The following is a 14,352-nucleotide window of genomic DNA, read 5'->3' on the forward strand; positions in this document are numbered from 1 at the left end:
GCATCAAAATGCCACCCAGGCATTTAACCCTCCAGGTGGTGGATGCATCACGGTTATGAAAACTGAACATGTGTTCATGGGTCTGATGACTAACAAGGTACTGTGGGAATGTGTGGTACACTCACACAGGACTCATCAAACATGGTCCTTAATTAATCAAAAATCAGCAAAACGTGCCGGAATTTGTGTGTAGAGGACTCACCATTTAGCACTTCTTTCGCTACCATAAATTAAATGTTTGCTGCATGATAACACAATGGAATTGTTGTCTTTATTTATGGGAGACATGTTATTTCAGTTTTCATATTTCTGGCTTTTACAAAGCCTTAACTGAACCCAGATTGTAAGTAACTGGTTTGCAATGAGTCAGAAAATGAATTTTTGTTAATGTTTTGGTATGAAAGGCTCAATGCAAGAATTTGCATTGCATGCATCTTTCTCCTTTGTGGGACATGTGTTCAAGGATGGGTTGAGTGAAATACTACACATATGCTTCATATTTATCATGTACTGACACAGGCGCTCAACTAGAGATAAGAACTTTACCAAATTCTGCCGGTCCCGTCCTCTGTCCTTCATCCCTGATTTGGGAACCCTCCCGTCCTCGTCCCTCTGTCCGCGTTCATAATATAGTTCCTGTCCATCCTTGCCGTTCAATAATTTCGTCACTGTTCAGTCCATAAAAAAAAAAGCCATAGTTCAACAGATGTGAAAAGCATTTTAATTAAAAAGGTACATATATCTACACCAGACGGCAGCTCATTCATTTTGCAACCTTAAGTTTAAAATGGAAGCTAAATAGCATTTAGCAGCTTGACTGGTTATGTGGAAACTTTCCTAATGGAGAATCCAGCATACAAACATAGTTAACATGCAAAAGACAAGCGAAGGTCGTGATATTTCACATTCGGTTTGCATTGGAGGATTACACACATATAAGACAAGCTGGGTATGTTTCTGTTTGTCGGTACTTAAGTGACGATTACAGAGCGAAAACCCACTTCCATCTTTTTTTTAAAAACTCATCCTCCATACTTGGACGAACTGAAATGACATGAAACGAAATGCCCATGATTGCACTCAACACAAACCCTAACTGTCACACAAGCAAAGGAAAATTAGCCACTCTCACATTCATTGAATCACCACACAGCATAGACATCATTCCAGAGGTGATGCGTTGTCGACGTCTCGCACCTTTTTCGCATCTCACCTCTTGTGCTTTCCAGTCAATTATTATGAACGAATCAGTTTGATTATAATACTGTAACTACAGACAATGTTTATTATCCATTCCGTCCAGAATTCACCCAAATTACAAATCACTACAAATCACTACAAATTAGGCACAAGCGTGCAATTTTGTCCCATCACTGTGACTTTTCCACTAATTGGACCAAACATTGCAGTTTTCAGCAATTTAGCAGCCCTCACTGACAACAAATGAAACAGACTTCTTTACTTTTGGTGGGAAGCAGCAGACAGGTGCAACTCAAAAGTCTCTCATCTCCCCCAAAATAAATTGCCCTACAGACAGCGGAAAACTTATTCTTGATGACACAAGAATAGTCATAAACAGTTTTGCATCCTGTGCAAATCTGTGGCGTACAAATGAAAACAATCGACTGACAAATTCTTTACTACCGTGAAACACAGAGAGAATAGCTGAAACAACACCACAAAGCAGATACATCATTTTGATGGAAGTCTAAATCTGTTTTAAGGTCTGCGAGAACGGCTTGAACTCAATTAAATAGTCATGGTTTGCAATAGCGTTAGTTGTACTTTAATCACATAAAGCTACTTGTTGCTGTGACTAAATCCGTGGATGCGAGTGCTTGTCATATGGAATTAACTTTTTAAATGCATGTGACAGTGACTCATATTTAATATGCAGAGTCAGCCAAAATAATATATGCTCACATTAAAAAAAATAATTCAGTACTGGTATTGAGGTAATTTATTTAAGTATAGTATCAATGTGTTTCTTTAAAGGTCCCATGCCACCAAGATATCACCCCCCCAATGTTTCATGCATAATATTGGTCTAAATGACTCTGTGACATGAACAATGGGGGTAGAAGGCGGTCTTCAAGTGGCCACTTGACAGCAGAGATCTGTGATGTCCCTGGCCAGCTTGAAATCATCCGCCCGTGGAGTTCTGCTTGCTGTTCAGAATGCATTAAATGAGAATGAGATGAGTCACTTTGAATGGCAGCTGATCAAGTGCACAATGACACAAAATGTCCTATTTTAAATGCACTACCCTGCGCCATTCCTTTGGTCAGGGAACGTTGATTTGGGTTAGCTGTTTTGAATTAGGAGTGTGGTCACATGATGAATTTAATTCATAACTCCATTAACAGCTTTAGGTCGCTAAACCTCTGAAAACTATGACCAAAATTCATATGCATATATTGCCCACTTTAACCTGTTATAATAATTTTTAAAACGATCAGCATCCACGTCTTCTGTCCCTGTCGTTGACTTGTGACCTCACAGCACCAAAGTCCACACTCACATTGTTATATTTTAGCATTTACGATTGTGGAGAGTGAGTTTACTCAGATATTCACTCAAATTACCGTTTTTCGCATCCATTCCGACATAAACATTCAAAATATGACTTGAAATATGCTAACCTGCGTTTTTAAATAAGCTCGCTGTATCTTTTTGCCTCCAGCTATGCCATTCCACCAAAATGTCACCACATTGTTTACAAACTAAGTGCGGACTATTTTATTTTTATTTTTATTCTAGCATGCAACATATGCTCATGTGCGAATGATTAGAATGGTGCCAATAATTTGAGCCAAGAAAAACCCTGCACAGTAATGATGAATTAAATATGTATTTTCAGAAGTCTGCATTAGTGAATCTTAACCATATTGTATGCACTGATGACAAGAAAAAAATTAAACAAACTTGTCAAAACAATCAGTATCTCTTGCTGTCAATAAACCAGATTCTCTTTGTTTATTTATAAGCCAGAATGACAACCAACATAAAAACTATCATTCCCTTACAAGATATCTTTTCTTAAGCTCACTATGAAAAAGATTTGTCTGCATTTACAATAAAATACAACTTTATTCATATAGCGTATTTCGCAACAGCTGCAGCTGTCACAAAGCGCATTTGAATGAATGATTCAATTCTTTCAATTCTTAACACATGTAGATATTACCTTGATATTTGTTGTTTTGTGCATTAGTCTCTACTGTATATCATTTGTTACGTTGACGAAATCTTATATGAATTTCCCAACTGATAGGTCAATGATCTTTCTTTCCCCCAAGATGCACCTCACTGTCTGTTGCAACTCAAATTAAACTAAGAAATAACAACTTTCAAATTGAAGAAGAGATAAGTTATAGAGCTCCACAAACATTTACAGGATACATAGTCCTCAGCTAGCATGGACAGCTTGTTTATCTTTCACGCAAAAGGTGATACATGATGGACAGCAGGGATCATTTCCCTTGTGAATGTGCCCTAAAGCCTGCCTCATGGTTGGCAAATACTTGCAAGTCTTTTATTACAGAATCCTGCTTGCGCTCATCAGCATTCACTCTGGGGAGCGCCGAATGCTAAGGTGGATGCTCAGCGATTTATTGGAAAGCTAATCTCTTCCTGGGAGGCCTTTTCAGCCTGGTGGACAGACGAGAGTGGAAAAGGCAATAAGCCATGTAGGACAGCAGCTGATGATAAAGCTGAGTGAGGAGGCAAGAGCAGCAATGGGAGGCAGGATTGCCGGTCCAACAGTCATTTCAGTAACAAAGGTCCATATATTTTGCGGAGTTGAGGAATTGCTGTTACACTAGTGAGAGCATGATTTAATTCCTACAGCCTTGCTTTTATTAGAAGGTGCTTGTAATAAGTGCAGGGCTTTCGAGATTAACGCATAGCCTGCTGGTGAATTCAGACTATTTCACCAAGTACCGCGAACAGTACCAGTATTTGGGGAGAAAACGTAGCAAAAGCACTCAAATTCTGTGTCAGAAGCAGAAGGCATCCAACATGGCAAGTGGAACCAATACAAAGACAGAAGTGGCAGAATTAGGACTGTATCGGGGCCATCACGTAACAAGAGATGCTGGCCTGGCCAGGTCAGGTCAGAATATTCACTTAAACCAATCAAGGAATTTTAATGCATCAGGAACACTGTATTCTTTACTATTTAAATCCTTCCAATAAGAGGGGGGGGTTGTTTGGGGTGATTGATAAGAGCAAAGTCAGCAAGTACAAATGTACTTCAGCATCCACTCCCTCAAAGTGAGAAAAAGAATTGAAGAAAGGTGACGATGAGGCTATTCACTTATTTCATTTTTTGTGCTCTGAAATTTGGTTCTTTGGTCATTCTTGTCATGTATGAGGTACATGCATGTCCTTATTCATGTTGGCATTTGTAACCTGATGATGTAATCAAGTTGCAAGATTCCATGCAAGGATATTAATAAGTACGTACACACAAGCAGAGTAATTGTAAAGGATGATGAAATTTACTTTAAAAAAAACTAACATTGCCAGATGGACAGCAAGCATGCCTATGAGAATAAGAGTGGGAGGAAGATGTTATAAAGTGGCCCGATGTTCTTGCATGGCAGGGTCAGAAACATCATCAGCTCGTTTTATTACACTGTGGCAGTATGGAACACACGTATCTGACTTTTCAAAACACGCTTCCCCAAACACTCCACTGTAGCAAAACTCCAAACACGCAAACCCCAAACAGGAGACAGAATCGAAGCCACAACCTCTGCATTGTGAGGTGAACGTGGTAACCAGTGCTCCAGCGTGCCACCTGAGTGAGAAAGTTGAGGAACGTTAAAAAAAAAAAAAAAATTTTAAACCAGGTGCAAAGGTAAATTGGAAAGAGAAGAATGGCATGATGGAGTACAAAAGGACAAAAGGGAAAGGTTCAGCTGTTCACTCGCACTTGGTGAACAACTGCATGAGCAAGTAGTCCAATAGCTTAAGAATAACGTTTCTCAGGGTACAATAGAAAAAATGTAGGGATTTAATTATCGATGGTCTATATTATAGACTCTATAATATCCTCAAAAGATTCAGAGAATCATGAAAAATCTCTGCACGTAAGTAGCAAGCCCAAAAAAAACCAACTTTGACCGTGACCTTTGATCCCTCACGCAGCAGTGCATTAAAAAAAACAGCATATTATGATTACGAAGGATATTTTCACCTTGACTCAGGAACACTTCAGAAAATCATTCAGTTCACACAGGTCGTCACTATATTCGCAAATGCTTTTTAATCTCTACCATGCATGCACGCGTGACAATGGGGCTTTCTGTCTCCCATTGAAATTGTGTGGCGCATTATGAAGAGCCAAACACGATAACCCCGGAATCTTAAACAGCTGAAGCTACGCCTAGCAAGAATGGGGGGGGAAAAATCCACCTATGTAAAACATCTTCACATAATATCATCAGTTCCCCAACGCTTAATTAAGAATTGTTAAAAGGAGAAATGATAACAAAATGGTAAACATGCCCTTGTCCCAGTTTTTTAGAACGTGTTGCAGCCATCATATTACAAAATGACTGAATATTTGCAACAACAAAACAATAACGATTGAACATTAACATCTTTGTAATGAATTCAATTGAATCTAAATTAAGAAGGATTGGGATGGATGTGCTCCGTTTTTATTTACATTATCCAGAATGTGCCAACTTCACTGGAATTGGGATTTGTATATGGTCACACTGTTACGCAATACTCTATTTGAAAACTTCAAAGTAAAAACATGAGACATGTAAATACATGTGTGCCATGTAGATAGACTAAATATTAATGGGAAAAACCCACAGCCTACAGCTGATTAAATATGAAAACTCATCCAGGAGAGGTAATCAACCACTTCTTTAAAAATGCATGAACTTTACATATTGAAGAAGACACATAGCACATCTCACCAGAATGAACCGTTGCACATTGATGTTACATTGGTTTTCCCGTGAGGGCAGTATACAAAGACAGACATTTCTGAAGTAACTGGAGCGCCAAGGGATTTCTACCAATGGACCTTGTGATAAGTCATCCTTGTCAAACTGTAGTCTGCTCTTTGCAAAGTATGACTCCATTCCTTGACAGCTATTTCAGTGCAAGGGTCGAGGTTAAAAATCAATGTATAAAATATTCACAAACCTCTCTAATTTGGATTACGGAACGCAAACTTCCTAATGTTTAAGAACAAACACATTCCAAGAAATGATTACACTAATCAAACCGCCAAAGTGCTTTACAATCAAAAGTGCTCAAGGGGAAGATGAGTTTTTTTTTTTTTTTTTTATTTCAGCCCCTTTTCTGCAATTTTTCGATTTGAGCAAAAACAAACACACTTTCAGCAATGCTTGCAATCATTCAGAATTACTTGACAATGAAAAAAAATTAATGACACTCCTGCTGCGGTAGAAAGAAAGAAAGAAAGAAAGAAAGAAAGAAAGAAAGAAAGAAAGAAAGAAAGAAAGAAAGAAAGAAAGAAAGAAAGAAAGAAAGAAAGAAAGAAAGAAAGAAAGAAAGAAAGAAAGAAAGAAAGAATATGAAAAGTACATGAAAAGTACATGAAAAGTACATGAAAAGTACGCTTTATGGGCACATTGGTGTTGCACAGGATATTGTACCTCGTCCAAAATCTGGGGCAGTCTAAAGAGCTGAGGCACACGCACGCCGCAACGTTTGGTTCAATTAAATGAACATAACTGCTTGACGATAATGGTGCAAACGGATTGTGGGTATCAACAATGGATGCATCAAATGCAGTCAAAAAGGTTAAGATGCAGTGTAAAAGCTTCTGGCAAGGAAAAATTTGGCTGGACGTTTTATGTTTGATCTCATTGTCTGTATTAGGGACTGTCTATAATTTACATGTCCGAGGGTGACGTATGTCTGTTTTATAGACCATCCACAAATTACATATCCTACGCCTAGGTGACCTATGTCAGACGAATCAATCTCAATCAAATAAGATTTATTGTTTTAATTATCCTTAATGCAGTGGCTGCTGGACCTGGTTGACGACTACTTATTACAGCTGAAAATGTTGTGTACCATTATGGAGAAATAAGGGGCATTTTGCTCACAATAGGTGGAATAAACTGACACATATATTCACTAATATTCATTAAAAATCAAGTGAAAGTTTTTTTCTCATTCATATGCAGTGAATGCATAAATATATACTCTATGTACATACACTGACATGTACGTATATTTGATACTGTTTAAGAAAGTTTATTTGTGTTAAGTGTTGATATTTAAAATGAGACGTTCCTATGAAGCACATCTTGATATTTGCATTAATAAGAATTTAAAAAATCTTCTTTGGTCAATTTTATTTGAGCAACTTCTGTTGATTCTTAGATTTTTGCCGAGGTACCATTTCAGTCCCTGTTTGCAGATTTTCAATGTTGTTATTGTGACAACACCACAATAGTTCAAGCAAGATGTTGAGGTTAAAAAAACTCACTCAGACAGCATTACAAAACAACAAAACAAAACAAAACAAAAGTGCAGTAATCAATGCTAAGGATGATATGTTTCCATCACCATTTATGTAAGCAAGTTAAATAAAGCTCTGAAGAGGAACGCATGATTATTCTTCTTTTTCAATGAGAACAAATTAAAAATTCAAGCAGTGAAGTCTTTGGAAGAGGGGAATATTGAATAACTCTGGCCCTTCTCCAGAAATATTAAGCGCTAAAACCTGGGGAAAACTAATCACAAATAATAACACTGTGAGCATAAATGAATGGTAATTTATAGTTCGATTGGGGTCAAAGGTTTTGTGCTTGAATAAAATAAAACTGAAAATAAATCTGTTGAACTTGAATATTGAAAAATAAATCAATGACTTCAAAACAAAAATACTTGTATGAAACATTTGTTCGAGTTGAAAGTAATTCAGCTTTTTTGGGTAATATTTGAAATAAACTATTTAATTCCACTTTTTGCTTCCATTTATATTTTCAGATTTGAGGTCTTATTTTTTCAGGTGCATAATTTACATTTTCAGATTCACATTTTTTATTTTGCAGTTTCAAGTCTTATTTCTCAGTTTATATAACATACCATTATATTACATGTACATATTAAAATTATATTACATTAATTATGACAATAATAACTACAGTTCTGGTCAAGATCAACAGCTCAGCTGTTTGATCCGTCCATAATAAACCAAACTGCCTGGGATGAAATAGGGTTCATAAATTGCAATCCAGTTGCCTACAGGGAAAATCAATTTGAGTCACTTCGGGAGACATAAAGAAGAGGAGCAAATGTTAAATTTGCATTGGGTAACAATGCCAAAAGATGCATCAAAAGTATCAAACCACTCTAGTATGAAATCACTGGTGTTACATCTTGTTAGCCTAGGATTAATGGTGCTCTGCATGGTGTTTGTGCACACATAATAGCGTGTGCGCTATAATTAGGCCAAGAAGTCAAACACATGAAATATGTAATGGGTCCATAGAGGGTTGCATACTTGTTGAGAGCGAATTCGGATGAAAATCTGCTGCACAGTCACGAAGATTACGTACAGCTTTTGATATTTTACAAGGCAGGAAAATACTTTGTGTTTGATGACTGGGGGTCAAACTTCAGTCTGTGTTTTATTATTTACCCAATACCAAAAAGCTAGGTAGCAATAATAAATGACATAATGACTCACACTTGCAGTATATCAACTTTGGGCAAATGAAAACTACCGTGATTGAGAAATTTTATAAATTGCTTGCTGGTAGCCAGAAGCACGTTCAGCACCACTGAACACATACTTAAGTCTAACATCCATTTTATGTGATCAACAGTCACTTAAAGTTTGATTAGTCTGTGGCTAATGTGAGGAAGTGCACCTCATTACTTTAAAAGCAAATGGCTCGAAAGTATTGAGGTGGAAAAGTTTCAAATCCAAATATGGCACCTAGATGTCTAAATTCCAGTAATTAAACTGGCAAGAGAATAATAAAGGCCCCCGTGGAATACAGTTAACTATAGCCCAACCAATTTAAAGTTTTTAATGCCAATTCTGATCAAATTAACACAACCAATCAGGAGATTCATTTAAAATATATACAATGACTGAAATAACTTTTTTTGCTTCCTTAATGCATGCAATGAAGATATGAATTACAGGCAGGTTTTAGTGTTAATTTAACTTTACAACAGAGAAAAAAAAAACAGCAAAAACCTGATATTTTTTGGAGAGGGTGGGTGGCGGATCTGTTAATATTATTATTTTTGTCATTTCCAGCATTGAGTGAAATTTGAATTTAATTACCTTTGTCATTTTCTGCAGTGTTAACGAAATATCAGCCCCCGTCAAAATCAGCCTATTTTTTTGTTTTTAAAGTAGTAATGTATTGGCTGAATCATCAGTCTGGCCCTATTGATAACACTGCAAATAAAAATTGTCATCACCTCCAGCAAGATACAGAAGCATGCAAGATGCTGATATTAGCAAGAGCGAGAGGATTTTGTTTGCACACTTTATGACAAATATTGGAGCTGGAAAACTCCAATTATTCTGTTTTTCCCAAAGTACATTGCCATAAATATTTAACCACTAACACCAAGCTGCTCAACTGCTTGAAAAAAAAGAAAGAGTCAGCTTGGCGAAGGAAATCTCAGCCCAAATTCAATAACAGAGGCTCGGAGGGACTTTGTCACAGTTTTGGCAAAGCAGGAAGGGAACTCAGCAGGTTTTGCTCCGAGCCTTGTGCACAAATTGCGAAGGTGCCAGCAGCCAACAGCTGCGGGAGTTGGAGATGCTAGCCTGCGTGGGAGCAGTAAGAAGCCAAGGAGAGGCCACGTAACGAAATGACCGCTAGATCTTTGCATGGCTTCATTCAGCGTCAAGACTCCCATGACTCCCATTCTGAGCCATCGCAACAACAATCGCAGCTTTGACACCAAACATATGCTCACAAAACAACAGCAATGTTTGGTGGCAAATAAAAGTTGGAACCCAACAGGGAGCCACGTCATAAACCCACTGGGACTGGGCACTGTGTTCTGCAAACAATGCAGCGATTGTATCACATTTTTATAATCACAATTAAGAACTGTCGTCTATAAAAATATAGAAATAACAAGAGCTATTTAGATTTGAAATTAGATCATATTCTTTGGTTCTTCTACATCATTTGCCTGCTGAGACAAAAGGAAATTATAAAAACACAGGCTCAAAAATGAAAACATGCCATTTAGACCATCATAGTATCGCTACAATGCCGACGTGTTCATTACATATACTGTAAATGCTCTGGAAAAAAACAACTGCCAAAAACAAAAAGCAACAGGGCAGTGGCTTATTCATGCACCATATTATTTGGCTACAAATCAACATAATCTTCTTAGATTTCAAGTTGTCAACTGGTGTCAAATACCACATTTGCCTCAAAATTCTGAGGTTTGGGCTTCAAATCAGGACTTTGGTCTTGTCACTAGATTCTTGTGTCAAGTTTGCAGGCTCTTCCCATGCTTGCATGGCTTTTGTCTGGATACATCAGTTTCCTCGCACGTTACAAAAACATGTTTCTCAGGTTAACTCAAGACTAAAAATTGTCCTTAATTGTGAATGGTTGTTTGTCTATTGGCAGTTCAGGGTGCACCTGACTTCTGATAGGCTCCAGCTGACCTGTGACCTTAATATGCGGGATATCAAATAAATTGATTATTGTTTTCTTTCCTTGTTGTCCAATGCACAAAATACTGTTATTATTATTACTAATATTTTTGGCCAATATAAATGACATTGTGAAATTTAGATACGGTTTCATCTCTAATGTGCTCAGCAGAAGAAAAAAAGAAAAAGAAAATGGAAAGAAAGAAAATGTTATAAACTGTATGTCAATTATTTAGTTTTTTATTGTGATTGATATTACTGCTGTCAAAGTAAGCTGTAGCAATTGACCAAAGCCAAGATAACCACTGGTGCAATTTAAGGCCATCAAATAATCATAATTGAGCCGTTTACAGCAAAAGTGAAATGGGGGTTGAATAATTTGGACTTGTAAATTAAGCTTCACTGCGCAAGTCTTGTACAGAGCTCTTCAAAATAAAATATCCTCAAAGAGGACAAAATAAACATAGTAGTGCCAGAGCCTCGGAACCTTATAAGAGACGACACCGTCGTGAAGACCGCTTGCGGTAATTACAGTAAAAAGCAGGCATGCATGAATTGTAATACACTGTAGATTGCAGTTGACTGTTCATTATTCAATGAGAAGGTCAAGCAAGAAAAAGCATGCGATGACTTTTTGTTGACTCTACTATGCCCCCTCCCTGAGGTCCGTTGTTCAGGTTCCAGGGGCAATATAACCTTTGCCTTGTGGAGGCATATTGTCCTATTAAAGGCCCCCCGCTCAGAATATTGATTAATCATTTCCATATAATAGCACCTCAAGGACCAATGACCTCTGCCTAACCCTAACAGACAACGTTTACAAGCTGTAAGAGCGGAGTTGTGAAAGGAACCTCTTGAGAGGACATAGTGTGCAATTTTGTTCCTGTTTCTCTGTGTTTTAATAACCATTTCTGTATTAGGCTTTCATTAAAATAATCCACACATCAAAAATTAAAGTACATTTTACACACCACCGTCTTAAAATCTGATTGTCAGAGGATGGACCTGTCTCATTGTGCATGTGAGCCAGGCTGGGCATTTCATCCATTGTAAGGATCAATTTGAATGTAATTGAGATGGTTATTTTGTCATTAATTTTTCATAACGGCTTCCTGGTGGTCTGCAATGCTGACACTAAGATTATTGCAACCAACAGTGAGGAGCTAAACCTCAGTATTGCTTATATCTATCAATTCGGCCGCTGCAATGAGTCAATTTCCCAACCCTGGTGTGTTTTATACTTCTTTTCCAGACAAGTGTGGGCTGGGACTGTCTGACATTTGCCCAACAGTGAAAATTAAAACAGCATTATTAATCCTTTAAAGGAAGAATGAAATACCCACTGTGAGATCGCAGTGCCCAATTGCAATTCAGTACCTACATATAACTTTCTATTTACATGTATAATGTAAAGGGTGAAAGAAAACTAAAGGCCCTCATAAAACATAGCTTCCCCGGGAGATGCACAAAAAGCAACTCTGACATTTGTGAATCTCCCTGAAGGCACCAACACTGCCAGTGTAACAACCAACAAACTGACTGATTTTCCCTTTGAACATTGTTGACAAGAGAAGGCGCATCAAAAGCAAAAAATGTGCGTCAACATTGTATATTGCAATTCAATCCGCTGGTTTGAAATACTACATCCTATCGTGCACTTTACAAGCCCCATTCATCAATGTCACAGGCATTTTATTGCATCTGGGAGGGTCGCCTTGCACCAATAAATTGAATTCCAGACACTTCCTGTTTGAAAATGCATTGTTTATATGTATTAATTTGGAAATTATGTTTGCGCCCGAGGCAAAACCAATTTGGTCGGAACAGAAAAAACTTCAATTTCCCACCCTTGAAGTGAAAATATATATTCTCTGTCATGTTTGCCCAGTAAATCTTGACAGGCAGAAGAATGCCTTCACATGTAAGCCCCATATGAGAGATGAATAAGCGAAAACATTAGGTGAATACCGAAGCGAGTGCAGAGGTGTTTTTACCAACGAGTGTAATGTGATGGAAAATACTGTAGTTGGTCATAAACTGGAATGAGAGCATTTCTTGCAGCATGAGTGACATTTTTCTTATGAAAATAAAAGAATCTCTTCATCTCCTCCACTGGCCTTTGGTGAACCTAATTCCCATCTCCTTCATATGAAGTCCTTGGTGTGTACCAGGTAGCGGCCTAATTGAGATTAAATTACCAAGTGTCATGACCCACAAATTGAATGGAAGGCCTGTGGGATGGTTCAGAAATTCAAAGAGACAACCTCCATCCGACCTCGTCATTCTAGACAGCATCAGTTATCTGGTCATTTGGGTCAAATGAGAGAATTTGGGAGTTGTGTGCTATTAAACAGGCGGAAATTCCCTGAGACAGGCTTGTTTTTCTCCGGGCATTATTACAATACCAAGTCAGTAGAACATGCTGATTTATTGACCTCAACATGGCCCGAGAAGAGATGATGTGTCTTGATCTTTTAATGCCAGTCAAAGAAAGTGTCAAAGCGCATGTCTCTAAATTGATCTGGGAGGATTAAGTGAGAGGAGATAGTGGTAGGCTTGAGTCATACGGCTTCTTGGCTACAAAGCGAAAGCCTGCAGTGCTGCAAAGTCGAGTATGTTAAAAAAATAACATTTTCTTTTGTTTTCATTTGCTTTTTCTTCTGCTAACAAATTGGCCAAAAGAAATTTTTTTACAGAAAAAATTTGATTTTCTGTACTCAAAGTACAATTCGTTAATTTTGGCAAGGCTCTGTGAAGGATGACCATTCTCACACTATACCTGAAAATTTTCAAAATAGTTCAAGCCAGAGTATTAAACCTCCTAAGCAAGAATTTGACACCATTGCTTCTGTATGCCTCCCCACTGTGCAATTTGACATTTTTATTCTGTTTTGAATGACAGCCTTCGGTGGGAAAAAAAAATTCTTTGGACAAGGCTATACGTATGTTTAGTTATAGGGGTGCTCGATTATGAAAAATAGATCAATTACAATTAATTTGGTGGTAACTGAAATCACGATTATTCAAAGATCATTTATTTTTGGGTACAAAAATACCTATTAGCTCTTTGAAACTATCATTATCTAAGTTATTTTTTTACCAAACAAAATTTAATAAATTAATTATTCTACAATAAAAAGGTGCAAATATATAAATTCACCTGTGGTTTCTTTGTATAAACAAATATAACACACTGGATAATAATGCATATTATTAATCTTCTTTTTTCAATTGTCTAATCGCAGAGTGTAATAATCGTATTTGTAATCGAACACTGATTGCACAGCCCTATTTAGTTAGCTTTGTACAAACCCGACACAAGGGGTTTAATTTAAGTACACCAGGCCATCAATTGCAGTATGTCATTTAAAACAAGTGCAACGTGCTAGAATATCGCTGTTCCACACAAAATATAAAAGATGGAATACTATCAAATATAGTAGGATTTTATAGGTGTGAATAGTCTTCATTAGAATTTGTGTCATTTTCTCTTGTAGTAGCTTGAGTGATAACTTTTTTTACTTAGATGAAAAAAGCTACCGGTATATAAAGCAGGCATTGTGAAACCCATCCTCTGGATTATTTAACAAAATATAGTTTTCAGCGTTTGAGAGTAACTTAAAAAAAAAAAAAAAAACTAAAAGAAAGAAAAAGAAACGTTGCTGTTGGTGTTAAGGCCATAGTGAGCACTGGGTTCT

At 37.3% G+C, this 14,352-nt stretch overlaps 1 protein-coding gene across 2 annotated transcripts in view; it reads right to left on the reverse strand.

Moving 5' to 3' along the window:
- The window catches only part of LOC119116984 (beta-1,3-galactosyltransferase 1-like), a 55,253-nt gene that overhangs the window by 40,011 nt on the left and 890 nt on the right, over positions 1 to 14,352 (reverse strand). The gene's annotated exons all lie outside the window — the stretch shown is intronic.

Source organism: Syngnathus acus, chromosome 2, assembly GCF_901709675.1.
Source record: "Syngnathus acus chromosome 2, fSynAcu1.2, whole genome shotgun sequence".
NCBI classification, from domain to species: domain Eukaryota; kingdom Metazoa; phylum Chordata; class Actinopteri; order Syngnathiformes; family Syngnathidae; genus Syngnathus; species Syngnathus acus.